Source organism: Dendrobates tinctorius, unplaced genomic scaffold (assembly GCF_039654945.1).
Source record: "Dendrobates tinctorius isolate UK_male_01 unplaced genomic scaffold, ASM3965494v1 ptg000632l, whole genome shotgun sequence".
Taxonomy (NCBI): Eukaryota; Metazoa; Chordata; class Amphibia; order Anura; family Dendrobatidae; genus Dendrobates; species Dendrobates tinctorius.
Window position 1 is genome coordinate 45,627 of NW_027362284.1, and position 27,317 is coordinate 72,943.

Consider the following 27,317-nt stretch of genomic DNA (forward strand, 5'->3'; position numbering starts at 1 on the left):
CCACTCTAAGCGCAATCGATCAACTCTTTTCAGCGGTCGATCATCACTAATCTACAATAAAATTCATCATCTTTATTATTTTTCTTTCCTTTTGACAACTTTTGTCTGCCAAGTAGTGATTTTGCTGGTTACTCTCAAGATAGTAATATTAGGTAAAAGGAAACTTTACATATAACTTGTAAATTGTTTCTTTTGCATGATTTCTTTTTCTATCTGCCAACTAGTGAATTTGCTTTCTCGAAAAATGTGAGAAAAATTGAAACATCGCACATGAATGCAGGAAGATAGAAATTGTTCATTCTAAAACATGAATTTCAGATTGAACAAAAATATTTTGTTTCAGATTCTGAGTGGATTGGCAAGAAAAGAAAGACTTATGTGGCGATGACAGCCTATTGCAGGTTTTACTTTGCTTTAGCATGATGGTGCATGAAAAAGAAAACATCAACGTAAGGGCCAGTGGCGCAATGGATAACGCGTCTGACTACGGATCAGAAGATTGTAGGTTCGACTCCTACCTGGCTCGAGAATGTTGCCGTGATCGTATAGTGGTTAGTACTCTGCGTTGTGGCCGCAGCAACCCCGGTTCGAATCCGGGTCACGGCATCTTATAGATTCTGCACAAAGCTTTAAATAAGCTGATTTTTGAAATTTTGCAATCAGTAAATAGGCAGCAAACTTCATCTTCTTCATCAATTCTTCTCTATGCATGCGATGGTTAATATTCAGTGATTCTACCTCCTCACAAAACTTAAGACAAACAGGAACTTCACAAATGACCATAACATTTATACAGAAATGTTTAGCCTCTCTTACAAGATATTCTTTTAAAGCAAAAACAATAGTAATTAGCAAGTGTGGCACTTCATCATCAAGTGTCATTTAACTCAATGCAAAAAGCAGTGGCCACAGTTCAGTATTTTCCACGCAGATTTGCTGCAGTTTTAAATACACAGCATGTCACTTCTTTGTTCAGATTCTGCAGCGGTTTGGCACCTGCTCCATGACAGGTGTCAAACCGCAGGGGAGAACCACAGGCTAATCCACAGATAAACCACATGTCTGTTGACAATGTTGACAAGTGGATTTAGACAAATCCATGCGGAAAATTCCACAGCAGAATTGGCAACATGAGCACACACCCTAAGCGTCTTTCTCTGCCTCTCTTGCCAACAGTAATTAGCAAGTTTGACACTTCATCATGCATTCGTGTACTCAGCAATGCTAGTTAGTCGACTGAGTAACAGGTGTCTCTCAGGCATCTCTCTCTCCCCCTCTCTCTCACCCTCTTCAAGGGTGGTGCACAAGTCTCTAACTCTATCTTTGAGGGTGGTGAACAAGTCTCACAATTTCCTTCTCACACTCTGTGCAGGTGGTGCTCAACTCTCTCTCTCTCTCTCTCTCTCTCTCTCTCTCTCTCTCTCTCTCTCTCTCTCTCTCTCTCTCTCTCTCTCTCTCTCTCTCTCTCTCTCTCTCTCTCTCTCTCTCTCTCTCTCTCTCTCTCTCCTAACAGGTTGTGCTTCATCGTCTTACTCTGGCACTCTCTCTCACCCTCTTCGAGGGTGGTGTGCAAGTCTCTACCTCTATCTTCGAGGGTGGCGAACAAGCCTCGCTATTTCTTTCTCACCCTCTTTGCAGGTGGTGCTTAGCTCTCACACTCTCATCACCCACTCTAAGCGCAATCGATCAACTCTTTTCAGCGGTCGATCATCACTAATCTACAATAAAATTCATCATCTTTATTATTTTTCTTTCCTTTTGACAACTTTTGTCTGCCAAGTAGTGATTTTGCTGGTTACTCTCAAGATAGTAATATTAGGTAAAAGGAAACTTTACATATAACTTGTAAATTGTTTCTTTTGCATGATTTCTTTTTCTATCTGCCAACTAGTGAATTTGCTTTCTCGAAAAATGTGAGAAAAATTGAAACATCGCACATGAATGCAGGAAGATAGAAATTGTTCATTCTAAAACATGAATTTCAGATTGAACAAAAATATTTTGTTTCAGATTCTGAGTGGATTGGCAAGAAAAGAAAGACTTATGTGGCGATGACAGCCTATTGCAGGTTTTACTTTGCTTTAGCATGATGGTGCATGAAAAAGAAAACATCAACGTAAGGGCCAGTGGCGCAATGGATAACGCGTCTGACTACGGATCAGAAGATTGTAGGTTCGACTCCTACCTGGCTCGAGAATGTTGCTGTGATCGTATAGTGGTTAGTACTCTGCGTTGTGGCCGCAGCAACCCCGGTTCGAATCCGGGTCACGGCATCTTATAGATTCTGCACAAAGCTTTAAATAAGCTGATTTTTGAAATTTTGCAATCAGTAAATAGGCAGCAAACTTCATCTTCTTCATCAATTCTTCTCTATGCATGCGATGGTTAATATTCAGTGATTCTACCTCCTCACAAAACTTAAGACAAACAGGAACTTCACAAATGACCATAACATTTATACAGAAATGTTTAGCCTCTCTTACAAGATATTCTTTTAAAGCAAAAACAATAGTAATTAGCAAGTGTGGCACTTCATCATCAAGTGTCATTTAACTCAATGCAAAAAGCAGTGGCCACAGTTCAGTATTTTCCACGCAGATTTGCTGCAGTTTTAAATACACAGCATGTCACTTCTTTGTGCAGATTCTGCAGCGGTTTGGCACCTGCTCCATGACAGGTGTCAAACCGCAGGGGAGAACCACAGGCTAATCCACAGATAAACCACATGTCTGTTGACAATGTTGACAAGTGGATTTAGACAAATCCATGCGGAAAATTCCACAGCAGAATTGGCAACATGAGCACACACCCTAAGCGTCTTTCTCTGCCTCTCTTGCCAACAGTAATTAGCAAGTTTGACACTTCATCATGCATTCGTGTACTCAGCAATGCTAGTTAGTCGACTGAGTAACAGGTGTCTCTCAGGCATCTTTCTCTCCCCCTCTCTCTCACCCTCTTCAAGGGTGGTGCACAAGTCTCTAACTCTATCTTTGAGGGTGGTGAACAAGTCTCACAATTTCCTTCTCACCCTCTGTGCAGGTGGTGCTCAACTCTCTCTCTCTCTCTCTCTCTCTCTCTCTCTCTCTCTCTCTCTCTCTCTCTCTCTCTCTCTCTCTCTCTCTCTCTCTCTCTCTCTCTCTCTCTCTCTCTCTCTCTCTCTCTCTCTCCTAACAGGTTGTGCTTCATCGTCTTACTCTGGCACTCTCTCTCACCCTCTTCGAGGGTGGTGTGCAAGTCTCTACCTCTATCTTCGAGGGTGGCGAACAAGCCTCGCTATTTCTTTCTCACCCTCTTTGCAGGTGGTGCTTAGCTCTCACACTCTCATCACCCACTCTAAGCGCAATCGATCAACTCTTTTCAGCGGTCGATCATCACTAATCTACAATAAAATTCATCATCTTTATTATTTTTCTTTCCTTTTGACAACTTTTGTCTGCCAAGTAGTGATTTTGCTGGTTACTCTCAAGATAGTAATATTAGGTAAAAGGAAACTTTACATATAACTTGTAAATTGTTTCTTTTGCATGATTTCTTTTTCTATCTGCCAACTAGTGAATTTGCTTTCTCGAAAAATGTGAGAAAAATTGAAACATCGCACATGAATGCAGGAAGATAGAAATTGTTCATTCTAAAACATGAATTTCAGATTGAACAAAAATATTTTGTTTCAGATTCTGAGTGGATTGGCAAGAAAAGAAAGACTTATGTGGCGATGACAGCCTATTGCAGGTTTTACTTTGCTTTAGCATGATGGTGCATGAAAAAGAAAACATCAACGTAAGGGCCAGTGGCGCAATGGATAACGCGTCTGACTACGGATCAGAAGATTGTAGGTTCGACTCCTACCTGGCTCGAGAATGTTGCCGTGATCGTATAGTGGTTAGTACTCTGCGTTTTGGCCGCAGCAACCCCGGGTCACGGCATCTTATAGATTCTGCACAAAGCTTTAAATAAGCTGATTTTTGAAATTTTGCAATCAGTAAATAGGCAGCAAACTTCATCTTCTTCATCAATTCTTCTCTATGCATGCGATGGTTAATATTCAGTGATTCTACCTCCTCACAAAACTTAAGACAAACAGGAACTTCACAAATGACCATAACATTTATACAGAAATGTTTAGCCTCTCTTACAAGATATTCTTTTAAAGCAAAAACAATAGTAATTAGCAAGTGTGGCACTTCATCATCAAGTGTCATTTAACTCAATGCAAAAAGCAGTGGCCACAGTTCAGTATTTTCCACGCAGATTTGCTGCAGTTTTAAATACACAGCATGTCACTTCTTTGTGCAGATTCTGCAGCGGTTTGGCACCTGCTCCATGACAGGTGTCAAACCGCAGGGGAGAACCACAGGCTAATCCACAGATAAACCACATGTCTGTTGACAATGTTGACAAGTGGATTTAGACAAATCCATGCGGAAAATTCCACAGCAGAATTGGCAACATGAGCACACACCCTAAGCGTCTTTCTCTGCCTCTCTTGCCAACAGTAATTAGCAAGTTTGACACTTCATCATGCATTCGTGTACTCAGCAATGCTAGTTAGTCGACTGAGTAACAGGTGTCTCTCAGGCATCTTTCTCTCCCCCTCTCTCTCACCCTCTTCAAGGGTGGTGCACAAGTCTCTAACTCTATCTTTGAGGGTGGTGAACAAGTCTCACAATTTCCTTCTCACCCTCTGTGCAGGTGGTGCTCAACTCTCTCTCTCTCTCTCTCTCTCTCTCTCTCTCTCTCTCTCTCTCTCTCTCTCTCTCTCTCTCTCTCTCTCTCTCTCTCTCTCTCTCTCTCTCTCTCTCTCTCTCTCTCTCTCTCTCTCTCTCTCCTAACAGGTTGTGCTTCATCGTCTTACTCTGGCACTCTCTCTCACCCTCTTCGAGGGTGGTGTGCAAGTCTCTACCTCTATCTTCGAGGGTGGCGAACAAGCCTCGCTATTTCTTTCTCACCCTCTTTGCAGGTGGTGCTTAGCTCTCACACTCTCATCACCCACTCTAAGCGCAATCGATCAACTCTTTTCAGCGGTCGATCATCACTAATCTACAATAAAATTCATCATCTTTATTATTTTTCTTTCCTTTTGACAACTTTTGTCTGCCAAGTAGTGATTTTGCTGGTTACTCTCAAGATAGTAATATTAGGTAAAAGGAAACTTTACATATAACTTGTAAATTGTTTCTTTTGCATGATTTCTTTTTCTATCTGCCAACTAGTGAATTTGCTTTCTCGAAAAATGTGAGAAAAATTGAAACATCGCACATGAATGCAGGAAGATAGAAATTGTTCATTCTAAAACATGAATTTCAGATTGAACAAAAATATTTTGTTTCAGATTCTGAGTGGATTGGCAAGAAAAGAAAGACTTATGTGGCGATGACAGCCTATTGCAGGTTTTACTTTGCTTTAGCATGATGGTGCATGAAAAAGAAAACATCAACGTAAGGGCCAGTGGCGCAATGGATAACGCGTCTGACTACGGATCAGAAGATTGTAGGTTCGACTCCTACCTGGCTCGAGAATGTTGCCGTGATCGTATAGTGGTTAGTACTCTGCGTTGTGGCCGCAGCAACCCCGGGTCACGGCATCTTATAGATTCTGCACAAAGCTTTAAATAAGCTGATTTTTGAAATTTTGCAATCAGTAAATAGGCAGCAAACTTCATCTTCTTCATCAATTCTTCTCTATGCATGCGATGGTTAATATTCAGTGATTCTACCTCCTCACAAAACTTAAGACAAACAGGAACTTCACAAATGACCATAACATTTATACAGAAATGTTTAGCCTCTCTTACAAGATATTCTTTTAAAGCAAAAACAATAGTAATTAGCAAGTGTGGCACTTCATCATCAAGTGTCATTTAACTCAATGCAAAAAGCAGTGGCCACAGTTCAGTATTTTCCACGCAGATTTGCTGCAGTTTTAAATACACAGCATGTCACTTCTTTGTGCAGATTCTGCAGCGGTTTGGCACCTGCTCCATGACAGGTGTCAAACCGCAGGGGAGAACCACAGGCTAATCCACAGATAAACCACATGTCTGTTGACAATGTTGACAAGTGGATTTAGACAAATCCATGCGGAAAATTCCACAGCAGAATTGGCAACATGAGCACACACCCTAAGCGTCTTTCTCTGCCTCTCTTGCCAACAGTAATTAGCAAGTTTGACACTTCATCATGCATTCGTGTACTCAGCAATGCTAGTTAGTCGACTGAGTAACAGGTGTCTCTCAGGCATCTTTCTCTCCCCCTCTCTCTCACCCTCTTCAAGGGTGGTGCACAAGTCTCTAACTCTATCTTTGAGGGTGGTGAACAAGTCTCACAATTTCCTTCTCACCCTCTGTGCAGGTGGTGCTCAACTCTCTCTCTCTCTCTCTCTCTCTCTCTCTCTCTCTCTCTCTCTCTCTCTCTCTCTCTCTCTCTCTCTCTCTCTCTCTCTCTCTCTCTCTCTCTCTCTCTCTCTCTCTCTCTCTCTCTCTCTCTCTCTCCTAACAGGTTGTGCTTCATCGTCTTACTCTGGCACTCTCTCTCACCCTCTTCGAGGGTGGTGTGCAAGTCTCTACCTCTATCTTCGAGGGTGGCGAACAAGCCTCGCTATTTCTTTCTCACCCTCTTTGCAGGTGGTGCTTAGCTCTCACACTCTCATCACCCACTCTAAGCGCAATCGATCAACTCTTTTCAGCGGTCGATCATCACTAATCTACAATAAAATTCATCATCTTTATTATTTTTCTTTCCTTTTGACAACTTTTGTCTGCCAAGTAGTGATTTTGCTGGTTACTCTCAAGATAGTAATATTAGGTAAAAGGAAACTTTACATATAACTTGTAAATTGTTTCTTTTGCATGATTTCTTTTTCTATCTGCCAACTAGTGAATTTGCTTTCTCGAAAAATGTGAGAAAAATTGAAACATCGCACATGAATGCAGGAAGATAGAAATTGTTCATTCTAAAACATGAATTTCAGATTGAACAAAAATATTTTGTTTCAGATTCTGAGTGGATTGGCAAGAAAAGAAAGACTTATGTGGCGATGACAGCCTATTGCAGGTTTTACTTTGCTTTAGCATGATGGTGCATGAAAAAGAAAACATCAACGTAAGGGCCAGTGGCGCAATGGATAACGCGTCTGACTACGGATCAGAAGATTGTAGGTTCGACTCCTACCTGGCTCGAGAATGTTGCTGTGATCGTATAGTGGTTAGTACTCTGCGTTGTGGCCGCAGCAACCCCGGTTCGAATCCGGGTCACGGCATCTTATAGATTCTGCACAAAGCTTTAAATAAGCTGATTTTTGAAATTTTGCAATCAGTAAATAGGCAGCAAACTTCATCTTCTTCATCAATTCTTCTCTATGCATGCGATGGTTAATATTCAGTGATTCTACCTCCTCACAAAACTTAAGACAAACAGGAACTTCACAAATGACCATAACATTTATACAGAAATGTTTAGCCTCTCTTACAAGATATTCTTTTAAAGCAAAAACAATAGTAATTAGCAAGTGTGGCACTTCATCATCAAGTGTCATTTAACTCAATGCAAAAAGCAGTGGCCACAGTTCAGTATTTTCCACGCAGATTTGCTGCAGTTTTAAATACACAGCATGTCACTTCTTTGTGCAGATTCTGCAGCGGTTTGGCACCTGCTCCATGACAGGTGTCAAACCGCAGGGGAGAACCACAGATAAACCACATGTCTGTTGACAATGTTGACAAGTGGATTTAGACAAATCCATGCGGAAAATTCCACAGCAGAATTGGCAACATGAGCACACACCCTAAGCGTCTTTCTCTGCCTCTCTTGCCAACAGTAATTAGCAAGTTTGACACTTCATCATGCATTCGTGTACTCAGCAATGCTAGTTAGTCGACTGAGTAACAGGTGTCTCTCAGGCATCTTTCTCTCCCCCTCTCTCTCACCCTCTTCAAGGGTGGTGCACAAGTCTCTAACTCTATCTTTGAGGGTGGTGAACAAGTCTCACAATTTCCTTCTCACCCTCTGTGCAGGTGGTGCTCAACTCTCTCTCTCTCTCTCTCTCTCTCTCTCTCTCTCTCTCTCTCTCTCTCTCTCTCTCTCTCTCTCTCTCTCTCTCTCTCTCTCTCTCTCTCTCTCTCTCTCTCTCTCTCTCTCTCTCTCTCTCTCTCCTAACAGGTTGTGCTTCATCGTCTTACTCTGGCACTCTCTCTCACCCTCTTCGAGGGTGGTGTGCAAGTCTCTACCTCTATCTTCGAGGGTGGCGAACAAGCCTCGCTATTTCTTTCTCACCCTCTTTGCAGGTGGTGCTTAGCTCTCACACTCTCATCACCCACTCTAAGCGCAATCGATCAACTCTTTTCAGCGGTCGATCATCACTAATCTACAATAAAATTCATCATCTTTATTATTTTTCTTTCCTTTTGACAACTTTTGTCTGCCAAGTAGTGATTTTGCTGGTTACTCTCAAGATAGTAATATTAGGTAAAAGGAAACTTTACATATAACTTGTAAATTGTTTCTTTTGCATGATTTCTTTTTCTATCTGCCAACTAGTGAATTTGCTTTCTCGAAAAATGTGAGAAAAATTGAAACATCGCACATGAATGCAGGAAGATAGAAATTGTTCATTCTAAAACATGAATTTCAGATTGAACAAAAATATTTTGTTTCAGATTCTGAGTGGATTGGCAAGAAAAGAAAGACTTATGTGGCGATGACAGCCTATTGCAGGTTTTACTTTGCTTTAGCATGATGGTGCATGAAAAAGAAAACATCAACGTAAGGGCCAGTGGTGCAATGGATAACGCGTCTGACTACGGATCAGAAGATTGTAGGTTCGACTCCTACCTGGCTCGAGAATGTTGCCGTGATCGTATAGTGGTTAGTACTCTGCGTTGTGGCCGCAGCAACCCCGGGTCACGGCATCTTATAGATTCTGCACAAAGCTTTAAATAATCTGATTTTTGAAATTTTGCAATCAGTAAATAGGCAGCAAACTTCATCTTCTTCATCAATTCTTCTCTATTCATGCGATGGTTAATATTCAGTGATTCTACCTCCTCACAAAACTTAAGACAAACAGGAACTTCACAAATGACCATAACATTTATACAGAAATGTTTAGCCTCTCTTACAAGATATTCTTTTAAAGCAAAAACAATAGTAATTAGCAAGTGTGGCACTTCATCATCAAGTGTCATTTAACTCAATGCAAAAAACAGTGCCCACAGTTCTGTATTTTCCACGCAGATTTGCTGCAGTTTTAAATACACAGCATGTCACTTCTTTGTGCAGATTCTGCAGCGGTTTGGCACCTGCTCCATGACAGGTGTCAAACCGCAGGGGAGAACCACAGGCTAATCCACAGATAAACCACATGTCTGTTGACAATGTTGACAAGTGGATTTAGACAAATCCATGCGGAAAATTCCACAGCAGAATTGGCAACATGAGCACACACCCTAAGCGTCTTTCTCTCCCTCTCTTGCCAACAGTAATTAGCAAGTTTGACACTTCATCATGCATTCGTGTACTCAGCAATGCTAGTTAGTCGACTGAGTAACAGGTGTCTCTCAGGCATCTTTCTCTCCCCCTCTCTCTCACCCTCTTCAAGGGTGGTGCACAAGTCTCTAACTCTACCTTTGAGGGTGGTGAACAAGTCTCACAATTTCCTTCTCACCCTCTGTGCAGGTGGTGCTCAACTCTCTCTCTCTCTATCTCTCTATCTCTCTCTCTCTCTCTCTATCTCTCTATCTCTCTCTCTCTCTTCATCGTCTTACTCTGGCACTCTCTCTCACCCTCTTCGAGGGTGGTGTGCAAGTCTCTACCTCTATCTTCGAGGGTGGCGAACAAGCCTCGCTATTTCTTTCTCACCCTCTTTGCAGGTGGTGCTTAGCTCTCACACTCTCATCACCCACTCTAAGCGCAATCGATCAACTCTTTTCAGCGGTCGATCATCACTAATCTACAATAAAATTCATCATCTTTATTATTTTTCTTTCCTTTTGACAACTTTTGTCTGCCAAGTAGAGATTTTGCTGGTTACTCTCAAGATAGTAATATTCAGTGATTCTACCTCCTCACAAAACTTAAGACAAACAAGAACTTCACAAATGACCATAACATTTATACAGAAATGTTTAGCCTCTCTTACAAGATATTCTTTTAAAGCAAAAACAATAGTAATTAGCAAGTGTGGCACTTCATCATCAAGTGTCATTTAACTCAATGCAAAAAGCAGTGGCCACAGCTCAGTATTTTCCACGCAGATTTGCTGCAGTTTTAAATACACAGCATGTCACTTCTTTGTGCATCTTACTCTGGCACTCTCTCTCACCCTCTTCGAGGGTGGTGTGCAAGTCTCTACCTCTATCTTCGAGGGTGGCGAACAAGCCTCGCTATTTCTTTCTCACCCTCTTTGCAGGTGGTGCTTAGCTCTCACACTCTCATCACCCACTCTAAGCGCAATCGATCAACTCTTTTCAGCGGTCGATCATCACTAATCTACAATAAAATTCATCACCTTTATTATTTTTCTTTCCTTTTGACAACTTTTGTCTGCCAAGTAGTGATTTTGCTGGTTACTCTCAAGATAGTAATATTAGGTAAAAGGAAACTTTACATATAACTTGTAAATTGTTTCTTTTGCATGATTTCTTTTTCTATCTGCCAACTAGTGAATTTGCTTTCTCGAAAAATGTGAGAAAAATTGAAACATCGCACATGAATGCAGGAAGATAGAAATTGTTCATTCTAAAACATGAATTTCAGATTGAACAAAAATATTTTGTTTCAGATTCTGAGTGGATTGGCAAGAAAAGAAAGACTTATGTGGCGATGACAGCCTATTGCAGGTTTTACTTTGCTTTAGCATGATGGTGCATGAAAAAGAAAACATCAACGTAAGGGCCAGTGGCGCAATGGATAACGCGTCTGACTACGGATCAGAAGATTGTAGGTTCGACTCCTACCTGGCTCGAGAATGTTGCCGTGATCGTATAGTGGTTAGTACTCTGCGTTGTGGCCGCAGCAACCCCGGTTTGAATCTGGGTCACGGCATCTTATAGATTCTGCACAAAGCATTAAATAAGCTGATTTTGGAAATTTTGCAATCAGTAAATAGGCAGCAAACTTCATCTTCTTCATCAATTCTTCTCTATGCATGCGATGGTTAATATACAGTGATTCTACCTCCTCACAAAACTTAAGACAAACAGGAACTTCACAAATGACCATAACATTTATACAGAAATGTTTAGCCTCTCTTACAAGATATTCTTTTAAAGCAAAAACAATAGTAATTAGCAAGTGTGGCACTTCATCATCAAGTGTCATTTAACTCAATGCAAAAAACAGTGCCCACAGTTCTGTATTTTCCACGCAGATTTGCTGCAGTTTTAAATACACAGCATGTCACTTCTTTGTGCAGATTCTGCAGCGGTTTGGCACCTGCTCCATGACAGGTGTCAAACCACAGGGGAGAACCACAGGCTAATCCACAGATAAACCACATGTCTGTTGACAATGTTGACAAGTGGATTTAGACAAATCCATGTGGAAAATTCCACAGCAGAATTGGCAACATGAGCACACACCCTAAGCGTCTTTCTCTCCCTCTCTTGCCAACAGTAATTAGCAAGTTTGACACTTCATCATGCATTCGTGTACTCAGCAATGCTAGTTAGTCGACTGAGTAACAGGTGTCTCTCAGGCATCTTTCTCTCCCCCTCTCTCTCACCCTCTTCAAGGGTGGTGCACAAGTCTCTAACTCTATCTTTGAGGGTGGTGAACAAGTCTCACAATTTCCTTCTCACCCTCTGTGCAGGTGGTGCTCAACTCTCTCTCTCTCTATCTCTCTCTCTCTCTCTCTTCATCGTCTTACTCTGGCACTCTCTCTCACCCTCTTCGAGGGTGGTGTGCAAGTCTCTACCTCTATCTTCGAGGGTGGCGAACAAGCCTCGCTATTTCTTTCTCACCCTCTTTGCAGGTGGTGCTTAGCTCTCACACTCTCATCACCCACTCTAAGCGCAATCGATCAACTCTTTTCAGCGGTCGATCATCACTAATCTACAATAAAATTCATCATCTTTATTATTTTTCTTTCCTTTTGACAACTTTTGTCTGCCAAGTAGTGATTTTGCTGGTTACTCTCAAGATAGTAATATTAGGTAAAAGGAAACTTTACATATAACTTGTAAATTGTTTCTTTTGCATGATTTCTTTTTCTATCTGCCAACTAGTGAATTTGCTTTCTCGAAAAATGTGAGAAAAATTGAAACATCGCACATGAATGCAGGAAGATAGAAATTGTTCATTCTAAAACATGAATTTCAGATTGAACAAAAATATTTTGTTTCAGATTCTGAGAGGATTGGCAAGAAAAGAAAGACTTATGTGGCGATGACAGCCTATTGCAGGTTTTACTTTGCTTTAGCATGATGGTGCATGAAAAAGAAAACATCAACGTAAGGGCCAGTGGCGCAATGGATAACGCGTCTGACTACGGATCAGAAGATTGTAGGTTCGACTCCTACCTGGCTCGAGAATGTTGCCGTGATCGTATAGTGGTTAGTACTCTGCGTTGTGGCCGCAGCAACCCCGGTTCGAATCCGGGTCACGGCATCTTATAGATTCTGCACAAAGCTTTAAATAAGCTGATTTTTGAAATTTTGCAATCAGTAAATAGGCAGCAAACTTCATCTTCTTCATCAATTCTTCTCTATGCATGCGATGGTTAATATTCAGTGATTCTACCTCCTCACAAAACTTAAGACAAACAGGACCTTCACAAATGACCATAACATTTATACAGAAATGTTTAGCCTCTTACAAGATATTCTTTTAAAGCAAAAACAATAGTAATTAGCAAGTGTGGCACTTCATCATCAAGTGTCATTTAACTCAATGCAAAAAACAGTGCCCACAGTTCTGTATTTTCCACGCAGATTTGCTGCAGTTTTAAATACACAGCATGTCACTTCTTTGTGCAGATTCTGCAGCGGTTTGGCACCTGCTCCATGACAGGTGTCAAACCGCAGGGGAGAACCACAGGCTAATCCACAGATAAACCACATGTCTGTTGACAATGTTGACAAGTGGATTTAGACAAATCCATGCGGAAAATTCCACAGCAGAATTGGCAACATGAGCACACACCCTAAGCGTCTTTCTCTCCCTCTCTTGCCAACAGTAATTAGCAAGTTTGACACTTCATCATGCATTCGTGTACTCAGCAATGCTAGTTAGTCGACTGAGTAACAGGTGTCTCTCAGGCATCTTTCTCTCCCCCTCTCTCTCACCCTCTTCAAGGGTGGTGCACAAGTCTCTAACTCTATCTTTGAGGGTGGTGAACAAGTCTCACAATTTCCTTCTCACCCTCTGTGCAGGTGGTGCTCAACTCTCTCTCTATCTCTCTATCTCTCTCTCTCTCTATCTCTCTATCTCTCTCTCTCTCTCTCTTCATCGTCTTACTCTGGCACTCTCTCTCACCCTCTTCGAGGGTGGTGTGCAAGTCTCTACCTCTATCTTCGAGGGTGGCGAACAAGCCTCGCTATTTCTTTCTCACCCTCTTTGCAGGTGGTGCTTAGCTCTCACACTCTCATCACCCACTCTAAGCGCAATCGATCAACTCTTTTCAGCGGTCGATCGTCACTAATCTACAATAAAATTCATCACCTTTATTATTTTTCTTTCCTTTTGACAACTTTTGTCTGCCAAGTAGTGATTTTGCTGGTTACTCTCAAGATAGTAATATTAGGTAAAAGGAAACTTTACATATAACTTGTAAATTGTTTCTTTTGCATGATTTCTTTTTCTATCTGCCAACTAGTGAATTTGCTTTCTCGAAAAATGTGAGAAAAATTGAAACATCGCACATGAATGCAGGAAGATAGAAATTGTTCATTCTAAAACATGAATTTCAGATTGAACAAAAATATTTTGTTTCAGATTCTGAGTGGATTGGCAAGAAAAGAAAGACTTATGTGGCGATGACAGCCTATTGCAGGTTTTACTTTGCTTTAGCATGATGGTGCATGAAAAAGAAAACATCAAAGTAAGGGCCAGTGGCGCAATGGATAACGCATCTGACTACGGATCAGAAGATTGTAGGTTCGACTCCTACCTGGCTCGAGAATGTTGCCGTGATCGTATAGTGGTTAGTACTCTGCGTTGTGGCCGCAGCAACCCGGGTTCGAATCCGGGTCACGGCATCTTATAGATTCTGCACAAAGCTTTAAATAAGCTGATTTTTGAAATTTTGCAATCAGTAAATAGGCAGCAAACTTCATCTTCTTCATCAATTCTTCTCTATGCATGCGATGGTTAATATTCAGTGATTCTACCTCCTCACAAAACTTAAGACAAACAGGAACTTCACAAATGACCATAACATTTATACAGAAATGTTTAGCCTCTCTTACAAGATATTCTTTTAAAGCAAAAACAATAGTAATTAGCAAGTGTGGCACTTCATCATCAAGTGTCATTTAACTCAATGCAAAAAGCAGTGGCCACAGTTCAGTATTTTCCACGCAGATTTGCTGCAGTTTTAAATACACAGCATGTCACTTCTTTGTGCAGATTCTGCAGCGGTTTGGCACCTGCTCCATGACAGGTGTCAAACCGCAGGGGAGAACCACAGGCTAATCCACAGATAAACCACATGTCTGTTGACAATGTTGACAAGTGGATTTAGACAAATCCATGCGGAAAATTCCACAGCAGAATTGGCAACATGAGCACACACCCTAAGCGTCTTTCTCTGCCTCTCTTGCCAACAGTAATTAGCAAGTTTGACACTTTGACACTTTCAGATTCTGAGTGGATTGGCAAGAAAAGAAAGACTTATGTGGCGATGACAGCCTATTGCAGGTTTTACTTTGCTTTAGCATGATGGTGCATGAAAAAGAAAACATCAACGTAAGGGCCAGTGGCGCAATGGATAACGCGTCTGACTACGGATCAGAAGATTGTAGGTTCGACTCCTACCTGGCTCGAGAATGTTGCCGTGATCGTATAGTGGTTAGTACTCTGCGTTGTGGCCGCAGCAACCCCGGTTCGAATCCGGGTCACGGCATCTTATAGATTCTGCACAAAGCTTTAAATAAGCTGATTTTTGAAATTTTGCAATCAGTAAATAGGCAGCAAACTTCATCTTCTTCATCAATTCTTCTCTATGCATGCGATGGTTAATATTCAGTGATTCTACCTCCTCACAAAACTTAAGACAAACAGGACCTTCACAAATGACCATAACATTTATACAGAAATGTTTAGCCTCTCTTACAAGATATTCTTTTAAAGCAAAAACAATAGTAATTAGCAAGTGTGGCACTTCATCATCAAGTGTCATTTAACTCAATGCAAAAAACAGTGCCCACAGTTCTGTATTTTCCACGAAGATTTGCTGCAGTTTTAAATACACAGCATGTCACTTCTTTGTGCAGATTCTGCAGCGGTTTGGCACCTGCTCCATGACAGGTGTCAAACCGCAGGGGAGAACCACAGGCTAATCCACAGATAAACCACATGTCTGTTGACAATGTTGACAAGTGGATTTAGACAAATCCATGCGGAAAATTCCACAGCAGAATTGGCAACATGAGCACACACCCTAAGCGTCTTTCTCTCCCTCTCTTGCCAACAGTAATTAGCAAGTTTGACACTTCATCATGCATTCGTGTACTCAGCAATGCTAGTTAGTCGACTGAGTAACAGGTGTCTCTCAGGCATCTTTCTCTCCCCCTCTCTCTCACCCTCTTCAAGGGTGGTGCACAAGTCTCTAACTCTATCTTTGAGGGTGGTGAACAAGTCTCACAATTTCCTTCTCACCCTCTGTGCAGGTGGTGCTCAACTCTCTCTCTCTCTATCTCTCTATCTCTCTCTCTCTCTCTCTATCTCTCTATCTCTCTCTCTCTTCATCGTCTTACTCTGGCACTCTCTCTCACCCTCTTCGAGGGTGGTGTGCAAGTCTCTACCTCTATCTTCGAGGGTGGCGAACAAGCCTCGCTATTTCTTTCTCACCCTCTTTGCAGGTGGTGCTTACCTCTCACACTCTCATCACCCACTCTAAGCGCAATCGATCAACTCTTTTCAGCGGTCGATCATCACTAATCTACAATAAAATTCATCACCTTTATTATTTTTCTTTCCTTTTGACAACTTTTGTCTGCCAAGTAGTGATTTTGCTGGTTACTCTCAAGATAGTAATATTAGGTAAAAGGAAACTTTACATATAACTTGTAAATTGTTTCTTTTGCATGATTTCTTTTTCTATCTGCCAACTAGTGAATTTGCTTTCTCGAAAAATGTGAGAAAAATTGAAACATCGCACATGAATGCAGGAAGATAGAAATTGTTCATTCTAAAACATGAATTTCAGATTGAACAAAAATATTTTGTTTCAGATTCTGAGTGGATTGGCAAGAAAAGAAAGACTTATGTGGCGATGACAGCCTATTGCAGGTTTTACTTTGCTTTAGCATGATGGTGCATGAAAAAGAAGACATCAAAGTAAGGGCCAGTGGCGCAATGGATAACGCGTCTGACTACGGATCAGAAGATTGTAGGTTCGACTCCTACCTGGCTCGAGAATGTTGCCGTGATCGTATAGTGGTTAGTACTCTGCGTTGTGGCCGCAGCAACCCCGGTTCGAATCCGGGTCACGGCATCTTATAGATTCTGCATAAAGCTTTAAATAAGCTGATTTTTGAAATTTTGCAATCAGTAAATAGGCAGCAAACTTCATCTTCTTCATCAATTCTTCTCTATGCATGCGATGGTTAATATTCAGTGATTCTACCTCCTCACAAAACTTAAGACAAACAAGAACTTCACAAATGACCATAACATTTATACAGAAATGTTTAGCCTCTCTTACAAGATATTCTTTTAAAGCAAAAACAATAGTAATTAGCAAGTGTGGCACTTCATCATCAAGTGTCATTTAACTCAATGCAAAAAGCAGTGGCCACAGCTCAGTATTTTCCACGCAGATTTGCTGCAGTTTTAAATACACAGCATGTCACTTCTTTGTGCAGATTCTGCAGCGGTTTGGCACCTGCTCCATGACAGGTGTCAAACCGCAGGGGAGAACCACAGGCTAAGAAAGCATCAACGTAAGGGCCAGTGGTGCAATGGATAACGCGTCTGACTACGGATCAGAAGATTGTAGGTTCGACTCCTACCTGGCTCGAGAATGTTGCCGTGATCGTATAGTGGTTAGTACTCTGCGTTATGGCCGCAGCAACCCCGGTTCGAATCCGGGTCACGGCATCTTATAGATTCTGCACAAAGCTTTAAATAATCTGATTTTTGAAATTTTGCAATCAGTAAATAGGCAGCAAACTTCATCTTCTTCATCAATTCTTCTCTATTCATGCGATGGTTAATATTCAGTGATTCTACCTCCTCACAAAACTTAAGACAAACAGGAACTTCACAAATGACCATAACATTTATACAGAAATGTTTAGCCTCTCTTACAAGATATTCTTTTAAAGCAAAAACAATAGTAATTAGCAAGTGTGGCACTTCATCATCAAGTGTCATTTAACTCAATGCAAAAAACAGTGCCCACAGTTCTGTATTTTCCACGCAGATTTGCTGCAGTTTTAAATACACAGCATGTCACTTCTTTGTGCAGATTCTGCAGCGGTTTGGCACCTGCTCCATGACAGGTGTCAAACCGCAGGGGAGAACCACAGGCTAATCCACAGATAAACCACATGTCTGTTGACAATGTTGACAAGTGGATTTAGACAAATCCATGCGGAAAATTCCACAGCAGAATTGGCAACATGAGCACACACCCTAAGCGTCTTTCTCTCCCTCTCTTGCCAACAGTAATTAGCAAGTTTGACACTTCATCATGCATTCGTGTACTCAGCAACGCTAGTTAGTCGACTGAGCAACAGGTGTCTCTCAGGCATTTTTCTCTCTCCCTCTCTCTCACCCTCTTCAAGGGTGGTGCACAATTCTCTAACTCTATCTTTGAGGGTGGTGAACAAGTCTCACAATTTCCTTCTCACCCTCTGTGCAGGTGGTGCTCAACTCTCTCTCTCTCTCTCTCTTCATCATCTTACTCTGGCACTCTCTCTCACCCTCTTCGAGGGTGGTGTGCAAGTCTCTACCTCTATCTTCGAGGGTGGCGAACAAGCCTCGCTATTTCTTTCTCACCCTCTTTGCAGGTGGTGCTTAGCTCTCACACTCTCATCACCCACTCTAAGCGCAATCGATCAACTCTTTTCAGCGGTCGATCATCACTAATCTACAATAAAATTCATCACCTTTATTATTTTTCTTTCCTTTTGACAACTTTTGTCTGCCAAGTAGTGATTTTGCTGGTTACTCTCAAGATAGTAATATTAGGTAAAAGGAAACTTTACATATAACTTGTAAATTGTTTCTTTTGCATGATTTCTTTTTCTATCTGCCAACTAGTGAATTTGCTTTCTCGAAAAATGTGAGAAAAATTGAAACATCGCACATGAATGCAGGAAGATAGAAATTGTTCATTCTAAAACATGAATTTCAGATTGAACAAAAATATTTTGTTTCAGATTCTGAGTGGATTGGCAAGAAAAGAAAGACTTATGTGGCGATGACAGCCTATTGCAGGTTTTACTTTGCTTTAGCATGATGGTGCATGAAAAAGAAAACATCAACGTAAGGGCCAGTGGCGCAATGGATAACGCGTCTGACTACGGATCAGAATATTGTAGGTTCGTCTCCTACCTGGCTCGAGAATGTTGCCGTGATCGTATAGTGGTTAGTACTCTGCGTTGTGGCCGCAGCAACCCCGGTTTGAATCTGGGTCACGGCATCTTATAGATTCTGCACAAAGCATTAAATAAGCTGATTTTGGAAATTTTGCAATCAGTAAATAGGCAGCAAACTTCATCTTCTTCATCAATTCTTCTCTATGCATGCGATGGTTAATATTCAGTGATTCTACCTCCTCACAAAACTTAAGACAAACAGGAACTTCACAAATGACCATAACATTTATACAGAAATGTTTAGCCTCTCTTACAAGATATTCTTTTAAAGCAAAAACAATAGTAATTAGTAAGTGTGGCACTTCATCATCAAGTGTCATTTAACTCAATGCAAAAAACAGTGCCCACAGTTCTGTATTTTCCACGCAGATTTGCTGCAGTTTTAAATACACAGCATGTCACTGCTTTGTGCAGATTCTGCAGCGGTTTGGCACCTGCTCCATGACAGGTGTCAAACCACAGGGGAGAACCACAGGCTAATCCACAGATAAACCACATGTCTGTTGACAATGTTGACAAGTGGATTTAGACAAATCCATGTGGAAAATTCCACAGCAGAATTGGCAACATGAGCACACACCCTAAGCGTCTTTCTCTCCCTCTCTTGCCAACAGTAATTAGCAAGTTTGACACTTCATCATGCATTCGTGTACTCAGCAATGCTAGTTAGTCGACTGAGTAACAGGTGTCTCTCAGGCATCTTTCTCTCCCCCTCTCTCTCACCCTCTTCAAGGGTGGTGCACAAGTCTCTAACTCTATCTTTGAGGGTGGTGAACAAGTCTCACAATTTCCTTCTCACCCTCTGTGCAGGTGGTGCTCAACTCTCTCTCTCTCTCTCTCTCTCTCTTCATCGTCTTACTCTGGCACTCTCTCTCACCCTCTTCGAGGGTGGTGTGCAAGTCTCTACCTCTATCTTCGAGGGTGGCGAACAAGCCTCGCTATTTCTTTCTCACCCTCTTTGCAGGTGGTGCTTAGCTCTCACACTCTCATCACCCACTCTAAGCGCAATCGATCAACTCTTTTCAGCGGTCGATCATCACTAATCTACAATAAAATTCATCACCTTTATTATTTTTCTTTCCTTTTGACAACTTTTGTCTGCCAAGTAGTGATTTTGCTGGTTACTCTCAAGATAGTAATATTAGGTAAAAGGAAACTTTACATATAACTTGTAAATTGTTTCTTTTGCATGATTTCTTTTTCTATCTGCCAACTAGTGAATTTGCTTTCTCGAAAAATGTGAGAAAAATTGAAACATCGCACATGAATGCAGGAAGATAGAAATTGTTCATTCTAAAACATGAATTTCAGATTGAACAAAAATATTTTGTTTCAGATTCTGAGTGGATTGGCAAGAAAAGAAAGACTTATGTGGCGATGACAGCCTATTGCAGGTTTTACTTTGCTTTAGCATGATGGTGCATGAAAAAGAAAACATCAACGTAAGGGCTAGTGGCGCAATGGATAACGCGTCTGACTACGGATCAGAAGATTGTAGGTTCGACTCCTACCTGGCTCGAGAATGTTGCTGTGATCGTATAGTGGTTAGTACTCTGCGTTGTGGCAGCAGCAACCCCGGTTCAAATCTGGGTCACGGCATCTTATAGATTCTGCACAAAGCTTTAAATAAGTTGATTTTTGAAATTTTGCAATCAGTAAATAGGCAGCAAACTTCATCTTCTTCATCAATTCTTCTCTATGCATGCGATGGTTAATATTCAGTGATTCTACCTCCTCACAAAACTTAAGACAAACAGGAACTTCACAAATGACCATAACATTTATACAGAAATTTTTAGCCTCTCTTACAAGATATTCTTTTAAAGCAAAAACAATAGTAATTAGCAAGTGTGGCACTTCATCATCAAGTGTCATTTAACTCAATGCAAAAAGCAGTGGCCACAGTTCAGTATTTTCCACGCAGATTTGCTGCAGTTTTAAATACACAGCATGTCACTTCTTTATGCAGATTCTGCAGCGGTTTGGCACCTGCTCCATGACAGGTGTCAAACCGCAGGGGAGAACCACAGGCTAATCCACAGATAAACCACATGTCTGTTGACAATGTTGACAAGTGGATTTAGACAAATCCATGCGGAAAATTCCACAGCAGAATTGGCAACATGAGCACACACCCTAAGCGTCTTTCTCTCCCTCTCTTGCCAACAGTAATTAGCAAGTTTGACACTTCATCATGCATTCGTGTACTCAGCAACGCTAGTTAGTCGACTGAGTAACAGGTGTCTCTCAGGCATTTTTCTCTCCCCCTCTCTCTCACCCTCTTCAAGGGTGGTGCACAAGTCTCTAACTCTATCTTTGAGGGTGGTGAACAAGTCTCACAATTTCCTTCTCACCCTCTGCGCAGGTGGTGCTCAACTCTCTCTCTCTCTCTCTCTCTCTCTCTCTCTCTCTCTCTCTCTCTCTCTCTCTCTCTCTCTCTCTCTCTCTCTCTCTCTCTCTCTCTCTCTCTCTCTCTCTCTCTCTCTCTCTCTCTCTCTCTCTCTCTCTCCTACTCTGGCACTCTCTCTCACCCTCTTCGAGGGTGGTGTGCAAGTCTCTACCTCTATCTTCGAGGGTGGCGAACAAGCCACGCTATTTCTTTCTCACCCTCTTTGCAGGTGGTGCTTAGCTCTCACACTCTCATCACCCACTCTAAACGCAATCGATCATCTCTTTTCAGCGGTCGATCATCACTAATCTACAATAAAATTCATGACCTTTATTATTTTTCTTTCCTTTTGACAACTTTTGTCTGCCAAGTAGTGATTTTGCTGGTTACTCTCAAGATAGTAATATTAGGTAAAAGGAAACTTTACATATAACTTGTAAATTGTTTCTTTTGCATGATTTCTTCTTCTATCTGCCAACTAGTGAATTTGCTTTCTCGAAAAATGTGAGAAAAATTGAAACATCGCACATGAATGCAGGAAGATAGAAATTGTTCATTCTAAAACATGAATTTCAGATTGAACAAAAATATTTTGTTTCAGATTCTGAGTGGATTGCCAAGAAAAGAAAGACTTATGTGGCGATGACAGCCTATTGCAGGTTTTACTTTGAGTTTTACATTTAACTCAATGCAAAAAACAGTGCCCACAGTTCTGCATATTCCACGCAGATTTGCTGCAGTTTTAAATACACAGCATGTCACTTCTTTGTGCAGATTCTGCAGCGGTTTGGCACCTGCTCCATGACAGGTGTCAAACCGCAGGGGAGAACTACAGGCTAATCCACAGATAAACCACATGTCTGTTGACAATGTTGACAAGTGGATTTAGACAAATCCATGCGGAAAATTCCACAGCAGAATTGGCAACATGAGCACACACCCTAAGCGTCTTTCTCTCCCTCTCTTGCCAACAGTAATTAGCAAGTTTGACACTTCATCATGCATTCGTGTACTCAGCAACGCTAGTTAGTCGACTGAGTAACAGGTGTCTCTCAGGCATTTTTCTCTCCCCCTCTCTCTCACCCTCTTCAAGGGTGGTGCACAAGTCTCTAACTCTATCTTTGAGGGTGGTGAACAAGTCTCACAATTTCCTTCTCACCCTCTGTGCAGGTGGTGCTCAACTCTCTCTCTCTCTCTCTCTCTCTCTCTCTCTCTCTCTCTCTCTCTCTTTCTCTCTCTCTCTCTCTCTCTCTCTCGTCCTACTCTGGCACTCTCTCTCACCCTCTTCAAGGGTGGTGCACAAGTCTCTAACTCTATCTTTGAGGGTGGTAAACAAGTCTCACAATTTCCTTCTCACCCTCTGTGCAGGTGGTGCTCAACTCTCTCTCTCTCTCTCTCTCTCTTCATCGTCTTACTCTGGCACTCTCTCTCACCCTCTTCGAGGGTGGTGTGCAAGTCTCTACCTCTATCTTCGAGGGTGGCGAACAAGCCTCGCTATTTCTTTCTCACCCTCTTTGCAGGTGGTGCTTAGCTCTCACACTCTCATCACCCACTCTAAGCGCAATCGATCAACTCTTTTCAGCGGTCGATCATCACTAATCTACAATAAAATTCATCACCTTTATTATTTTTCTTTCCTTTTGACAACTTTTGTCTGCCAAGTAGTGATTTTGCTGGTTACTCTCAAGATAGTAAGATTAGGTAAAAGGAAACTTTACATATAACTTGTAAATTGTTTCTTTTGCATGATTTCTTTTTCTATCTGCCAACTAGTGAATTTGCTTTCTCGAAAAATGTGAGAAAAATTGAAACATCGCACATGAATGCAGGAAGATAGAAATTGTTCATTCTAAAACATGAATTTCAGATTGAACAAAAATATTTTGTTTCAGATTCTGAGTGGATTGGCAAGAAAAGAAAGACTTATGTGGCGATGACAGCCTATTGCAGATTTTACTTTGCTTTAGCATGATGGTGCATGAAAAAGAAAACATCAACGTAAGGGCCAGTGGCGCAATGGATAACGCGTCTGACTACGGATAAGAAGATTGTAGGTTCGACTCCTACCAGGCTCGAGAATGTTGCCGTGATCGTATAGTGGTTAGTACTCTGCGTTGTGGCCGCAGCAACCCCGGTTTGAATCTGGGTCACGGCATCTTATAGATTCTGCACAAAGCATTAAATAAGCTGATTTTGGAAATTTTGCAATCAGTAAATAGGCAGCAAACTTCATCTTCTTCATCAATTCTTCTCTATGCATGCGATGGTTAATATTCAGTGATTCTACCTCCTCACAAAACTTAAGACAAACAGGAACTTCACAAATGACCATAACATTTATACAGAAATGTTTAGCCTCTCTTACAAGATATTCTTTTAAAGCAAAAACAATAGTAATTAGCAAGTGTGGCACTTCATCATCAAGTGTCATTTAACTCAATGCAAAAAACAGTGCCCACAGTTCTGTATTTTCCACGCAGATTTGCTGCAGTTTTAAATACACAGCATGTCACTGCTTTGTGCAGATTCTGCAGCGGTTTGGCACCTGCTCCATGACAGGTGTCAAACCACAGGGGAGAACCACAGGCTAATCCACAGATAAACCACATGTCTGTTGACAATGTTGACAAGTGGATTTAGACAAATCCATGTGGAAAATTCCACAGCAGAATTGGCAACATGAGCACACACCCTAAGCGTCTTTCTCTCCCTCTCTTGCCAACAGTAATTAGCAAGTTTGACACTTCATCATGCATTCGTGTACTCAGCAATGCTAGTTAGTCGACTGAGTAACAGGTGTCTCTCAGGCATCTTTCTCTCCCCCTCTCTCTCACCCTCTTCAAGGGTGGTGCACAAGTCTCTAACTCTATCTTTGAGGGTGGTGAACAAGTCTCACAATTTCCTTCTCACCCTCTGTGCAGGTGGTGCTCAACTCTCTCTCTCTCTCTCTCTCTCTCTCTCTCTTCATCGTCTTACTCTGGCACTCTCTCTCACCCTCTTCGAGGGTGGTGTGCAAGTCTCTACCTCTATCTTCGAGGGTGGCGAACAAGCCTCGCTATTTCTTTCTCACCCTCTTTGCAGGTGGTGCTTAGCTCTCACACTCTCATCACCCACTCTAAGCGCAATCGATCAACTCTTTTCAGCGGTCGATCATCACTAATCTACAATAAAATTCATCACCTTTATTATTTTTCTTTCCTTTTGACAACTTTTGTCTGCCAAGTAGTGATTTTGCTGGTTACTCTCAAGATAGTAATATTAGGTAAAAGGAAACTTTACATATAACTTGTAAATTGTTTCTTTTGCATGATTTCTTTTTCTATCTGCCAACTAGTGAATTTGCTTTCTCGAAAAATGTGAGAAAAATTGAAACATCGCACATGAATGCAGGAAGATAGAAATTGTTCATTCTAAAACATGAATTTCAGATTGAACAAAAATATTTTGTTTCAGATTCTGAGTGGATTGGCAAGAAAAGAAAGACTTATGTGGCGATGACAGCCTATTGCAGGTTTTACTTTGCTTTAGCATGATGGTGCATGAAAAAGAAAACATCAACGTAAGGGCTAGTGGCGCAATGGATAACGCGTCTGACTACGGATCAGAAGATTGTAGGTTCGACTCCTACCTGCCTCGAGAATGTTGCTGTGATCGTATAGTGGTTAGTACTCTGCGTTGTGGCAGCAGCAACCCCGGTTCAAATCTGGGTCACGGCATCTTATAGATTCTGCACAAAGCTTTAAATAAGTTGATTTTTGAAATTTTGCAATCAGTAAATAGGCAGCAAACTTCATCTTCTTCATCAATTCTTCTCTATGCATGCGATGGTTAATATTCAGTGATTCTACCTCCTCACAAAACTTAAGACAAACAGGAACTTCACAAATGACCATAACATTTATACAGAAATTTTTAGCCTCTCTTACAAGATATTCTTTTAAAGCAAAAACAATAGTAATTAGCAAGTGTGGCACTTCATCATCAAGTGTCATTTAACTCAATGCAAAAAACAGTGCCCACAGTTCTGCATTTTCCACGCAGATTTGCTGCAGTTTTAAATACACAGCATGTCACTTCTTTATGCAGATTCTGCAGCGGTTTGGCACCTGCTCCATGACAGGTGTCAAACCGCAGGGGAGAACCACAGGCTAATCCACAAATAAACCACATGTCTGTTGACAATGTTGACAAGTGGATTTAGACAAATCCATGCGGAAAATTCCACAGCAGAATTGGCAACATGAGCACACACCCTAAGCGTCTTTCTCTCCCTCTCTTGCCAACAGTAATTAGCAAGTTTGACACTTCATCATGCATTCGTGTACTCAGCAACGCTAGTTAGTCGACTGAGTAACAGGTGTCTCTCAGGCATTTTTCTCTCCCCCTCTCTCTCACCCTCTTCAAGGGTGGTGCACAAGTCTCTAACTCTATCTTTGAGGGTGGTGAACAAGTCTCACAATTTCCTTCTCACCCTCTGTGCAGGTGGTGCTCAACTCTCTCTCTCTCTCTCTCTCTCTCTCTCTCTGTCTCTCTCTCTCTCTCTCTCTCTTCCTACTCTGGCACTCTCTCTCACCCTCTTCGAGGGTGGTGTGCAAGTCTCTACCTCTATCTTCGAGGGTGGCGAACAAGCCACGCTATTTCTTTCTCACCCTCTTTGCAGGTGGTGCTTAGCTCTCACACTCTCATCACCCACTCTAAACGCAATCGATCATCTCTTTTCAGCGGTCGATCATCACTAATCTACAATAAAATTCATGACCTTTATTATTTTTCTTTCCTTTTGACAACTTTTGTCTGCCAAGTAGTGATTTTGCTGGTTACTCTCAAGATAGTAATATTAGGTAAAAGGAAACTTTACATATAACTTGTAAATTGTTTCTTTTGCATGATTTCTTCTTCTATCTGCCAACTAGTGAATTTGCTTTCTCGAAAAATGTGAGAAAAATTGAAACATCGCACATGAATGCAGGAAGATAGAAATTGTTCATTCTAAAACATGAATTTCAGATTGAACAAAAATATTTTGTTTCAGATTCTGAGTGGATTGCCAAGAAAAGAAAGACTTATGTGGCGATGACAGCCTATTGCAGGTTTTACTTTGAGTTTTACATTTAACTCAATGCAAAAAACAGTGCCCACAGTTCTGCATATTCCACGCAGATTTGCTGCAGTTTTAAATACACAGCATGTCACTTCTTTGTGCAGATTCTGCAGCGGTTTGGCACCTGCTCCATGACAGGTGTCAAACCGCAGGGGAGAACTACAGGCTAATCCACAGATAAACCACATGTCTGTTGACAATGTTGACAAGTGGATTTAGACAAATCCATGCGGAAAATTCCACAGCAGAATTGGCAACATGAGCACACACCCTAAGCGTCTTTCTCTCCCTCTCTTGCCAACAGTAATTAGCAAGTTTGACACTTCATCATGCATTCGTGTACTCAGCAACGCTAGTTAGTCGACTGAGTAACAGGTGTCTCTCAGGCATTTTTCTCTCCCCCTCTCTCTCACCCTCTTCAAGGGTGGTGCACAAGTCTCTAACTCTATCTTTGAGGGTGGTGAACAAGTCTCACAATTTCCTTCTCACCCTCTGTGCAGGTGGTGCTCAACTCTCTCTCTCTCTCTCTCTCTCTCTCTCTCTCTCTTTCTCTCTCTCTCTCTCTCTCTCTCTCTCTCTCTCGTCCTACTCTGGCACTCTCTCTCACCCTCTTCAAGGGTGGTGCACAAGTCTCTAACTCTATCTTTGAGGGTGGTAAACAAGTCTCACAATTTCCTTCTCACCCTCTGTGCAGGTGGTGCTCAACTCTCTCTCTCTCTCTCTCTCTCTCTTCATCGTCTTACTCTGGCACTCTCTCTCACCCTCTTCGAGGGTGGTGTGCAAGTCTCTACCTCTATCTTCGAGGGTGGCGAACAAGCCTCGCTATTTCTTTCTCACCCTCTTTGCAGGTGGTGCTTAGCTCTCACACTCTCATCACCCACTCTAAGCGCAATCGATCAACTCTTTTCAGCGGTCGATCATCACTAATCTACAATAAAATTCATCACCTTTATTATTTTTCTTTCCTTTTGACAACTTTTGTCTGCCAAGTAGTGATTTTGCTGGTTACTCTCAAGATAGTAATATTAGGTAAAAGGAAACTTTACATATAACTTGTAAATTGTTTCTTT

The 27,317-nt window shown here is 41.5% G+C and overlaps 22 non-coding genes across 22 annotated transcripts; all 22 read left to right on the forward strand.

The window, feature by feature from the left end:
- Positions 1 to 453: 453 nt before the first annotated feature.
- On the forward strand, positions 454 to 526 carry TRNAR-ACG (transfer RNA arginine (anticodon ACG)). The gene has a single exon. It is a non-coding gene; the product is annotated as a tRNA-Arg (tRNA).
- Positions 527 to 534: 8 nt separating this feature from the next.
- On the forward strand, positions 535 to 606 carry TRNAH-GUG (transfer RNA histidin (anticodon GUG)). Its single transcript has one exon. It is a non-coding gene; the product is annotated as a tRNA-His (tRNA).
- A 1,514-nt stretch (positions 607 to 2,120) lies between these two features.
- On the forward strand, positions 2,121 to 2,193 carry TRNAR-ACG (transfer RNA arginine (anticodon ACG)). The gene has a single exon. It is a non-coding gene; the product is annotated as a tRNA-Arg (tRNA).
- Positions 2,194 to 2,201: 8 nt separating this feature from the next.
- Positions 2,202 to 2,273, forward strand: TRNAH-GUG (transfer RNA histidin (anticodon GUG)). The gene has a single exon. It is a non-coding gene; the product is annotated as a tRNA-His (tRNA).
- A 1,508-nt stretch (positions 2,274 to 3,781) lies between these two features.
- Positions 3,782 to 3,854, forward strand: TRNAR-ACG (transfer RNA arginine (anticodon ACG)). The gene has a single exon. It is a non-coding gene; the product is annotated as a tRNA-Arg (tRNA).
- A 1,585-nt stretch (positions 3,855 to 5,439) lies between these two features.
- On the forward strand, positions 5,440 to 5,512 carry TRNAR-ACG (transfer RNA arginine (anticodon ACG)). The gene has a single exon. It is a non-coding gene; the product is annotated as a tRNA-Arg (tRNA).
- Positions 5,513 to 7,101: 1,589 nt separating this feature from the next.
- TRNAR-ACG (transfer RNA arginine (anticodon ACG)) lies at positions 7,102 to 7,174 on the forward strand. Its single transcript has one exon. It is a non-coding gene; the product is annotated as a tRNA-Arg (tRNA).
- Positions 7,175 to 7,182: 8 nt separating this feature from the next.
- TRNAH-GUG (transfer RNA histidin (anticodon GUG)) lies at positions 7,183 to 7,254 on the forward strand. Its single transcript has one exon. It is a non-coding gene; the product is annotated as a tRNA-His (tRNA).
- A 1,506-nt stretch (positions 7,255 to 8,760) lies between these two features.
- On the forward strand, positions 8,761 to 8,833 carry TRNAR-ACG (transfer RNA arginine (anticodon ACG)). Its single transcript has one exon. It is a non-coding gene; the product is annotated as a tRNA-Arg (tRNA).
- Positions 8,834 to 10,883: 2,050 nt separating this feature from the next.
- TRNAR-ACG (transfer RNA arginine (anticodon ACG)) lies at positions 10,884 to 10,956 on the forward strand. The gene has a single exon. It is a non-coding gene; the product is annotated as a tRNA-Arg (tRNA).
- A 1,490-nt stretch (positions 10,957 to 12,446) lies between these two features.
- TRNAR-ACG (transfer RNA arginine (anticodon ACG)) lies at positions 12,447 to 12,519 on the forward strand. Its single transcript has one exon. It is a non-coding gene; the product is annotated as a tRNA-Arg (tRNA).
- Positions 12,520 to 12,527: 8 nt separating this feature from the next.
- Positions 12,528 to 12,599, forward strand: TRNAH-GUG (transfer RNA histidin (anticodon GUG)). The gene has a single exon. It is a non-coding gene; the product is annotated as a tRNA-His (tRNA).
- A 1,436-nt stretch (positions 12,600 to 14,035) lies between these two features.
- TRNAR-ACG (transfer RNA arginine (anticodon ACG)) lies at positions 14,036 to 14,108 on the forward strand. The gene has a single exon. It is a non-coding gene; the product is annotated as a tRNA-Arg (tRNA).
- A 793-nt stretch (positions 14,109 to 14,901) lies between these two features.
- TRNAR-ACG (transfer RNA arginine (anticodon ACG)) lies at positions 14,902 to 14,974 on the forward strand. Its single transcript has one exon. It is a non-coding gene; the product is annotated as a tRNA-Arg (tRNA).
- Positions 14,975 to 14,982: 8 nt separating this feature from the next.
- Positions 14,983 to 15,054, forward strand: TRNAH-GUG (transfer RNA histidin (anticodon GUG)). Its single transcript has one exon. It is a non-coding gene; the product is annotated as a tRNA-His (tRNA).
- A 1,440-nt stretch (positions 15,055 to 16,494) lies between these two features.
- Positions 16,495 to 16,567, forward strand: TRNAR-ACG (transfer RNA arginine (anticodon ACG)). Its single transcript has one exon. It is a non-coding gene; the product is annotated as a tRNA-Arg (tRNA).
- An 8-nt stretch (positions 16,568 to 16,575) lies between these two features.
- TRNAH-GUG (transfer RNA histidin (anticodon GUG)) lies at positions 16,576 to 16,647 on the forward strand. Its single transcript has one exon. It is a non-coding gene; the product is annotated as a tRNA-His (tRNA).
- Positions 16,648 to 17,099: 452 nt separating this feature from the next.
- TRNAR-ACG (transfer RNA arginine (anticodon ACG)) lies at positions 17,100 to 17,172 on the forward strand. Its single transcript has one exon. It is a non-coding gene; the product is annotated as a tRNA-Arg (tRNA).
- Positions 17,173 to 17,180: 8 nt separating this feature from the next.
- Positions 17,181 to 17,252, forward strand: TRNAH-AUG (transfer RNA histidin (anticodon AUG)). The gene has a single exon. It is a non-coding gene; the product is annotated as a tRNA-His (tRNA).
- Positions 17,253 to 18,648: 1,396 nt separating this feature from the next.
- On the forward strand, positions 18,649 to 18,721 carry TRNAR-ACG (transfer RNA arginine (anticodon ACG)). The gene has a single exon. It is a non-coding gene; the product is annotated as a tRNA-Arg (tRNA).
- Positions 18,722 to 20,203: 1,482 nt separating this feature from the next.
- Positions 20,204 to 20,276, forward strand: TRNAR-ACG (transfer RNA arginine (anticodon ACG)). Its single transcript has one exon. It is a non-coding gene; the product is annotated as a tRNA-Arg (tRNA).
- A 4,433-nt stretch (positions 20,277 to 24,709) lies between these two features.
- TRNAR-ACG (transfer RNA arginine (anticodon ACG)) lies at positions 24,710 to 24,782 on the forward strand. The gene has a single exon. It is a non-coding gene; the product is annotated as a tRNA-Arg (tRNA).
- The last annotated feature ends 2,535 nt before the right edge of the window (positions 24,783 to 27,317 follow it).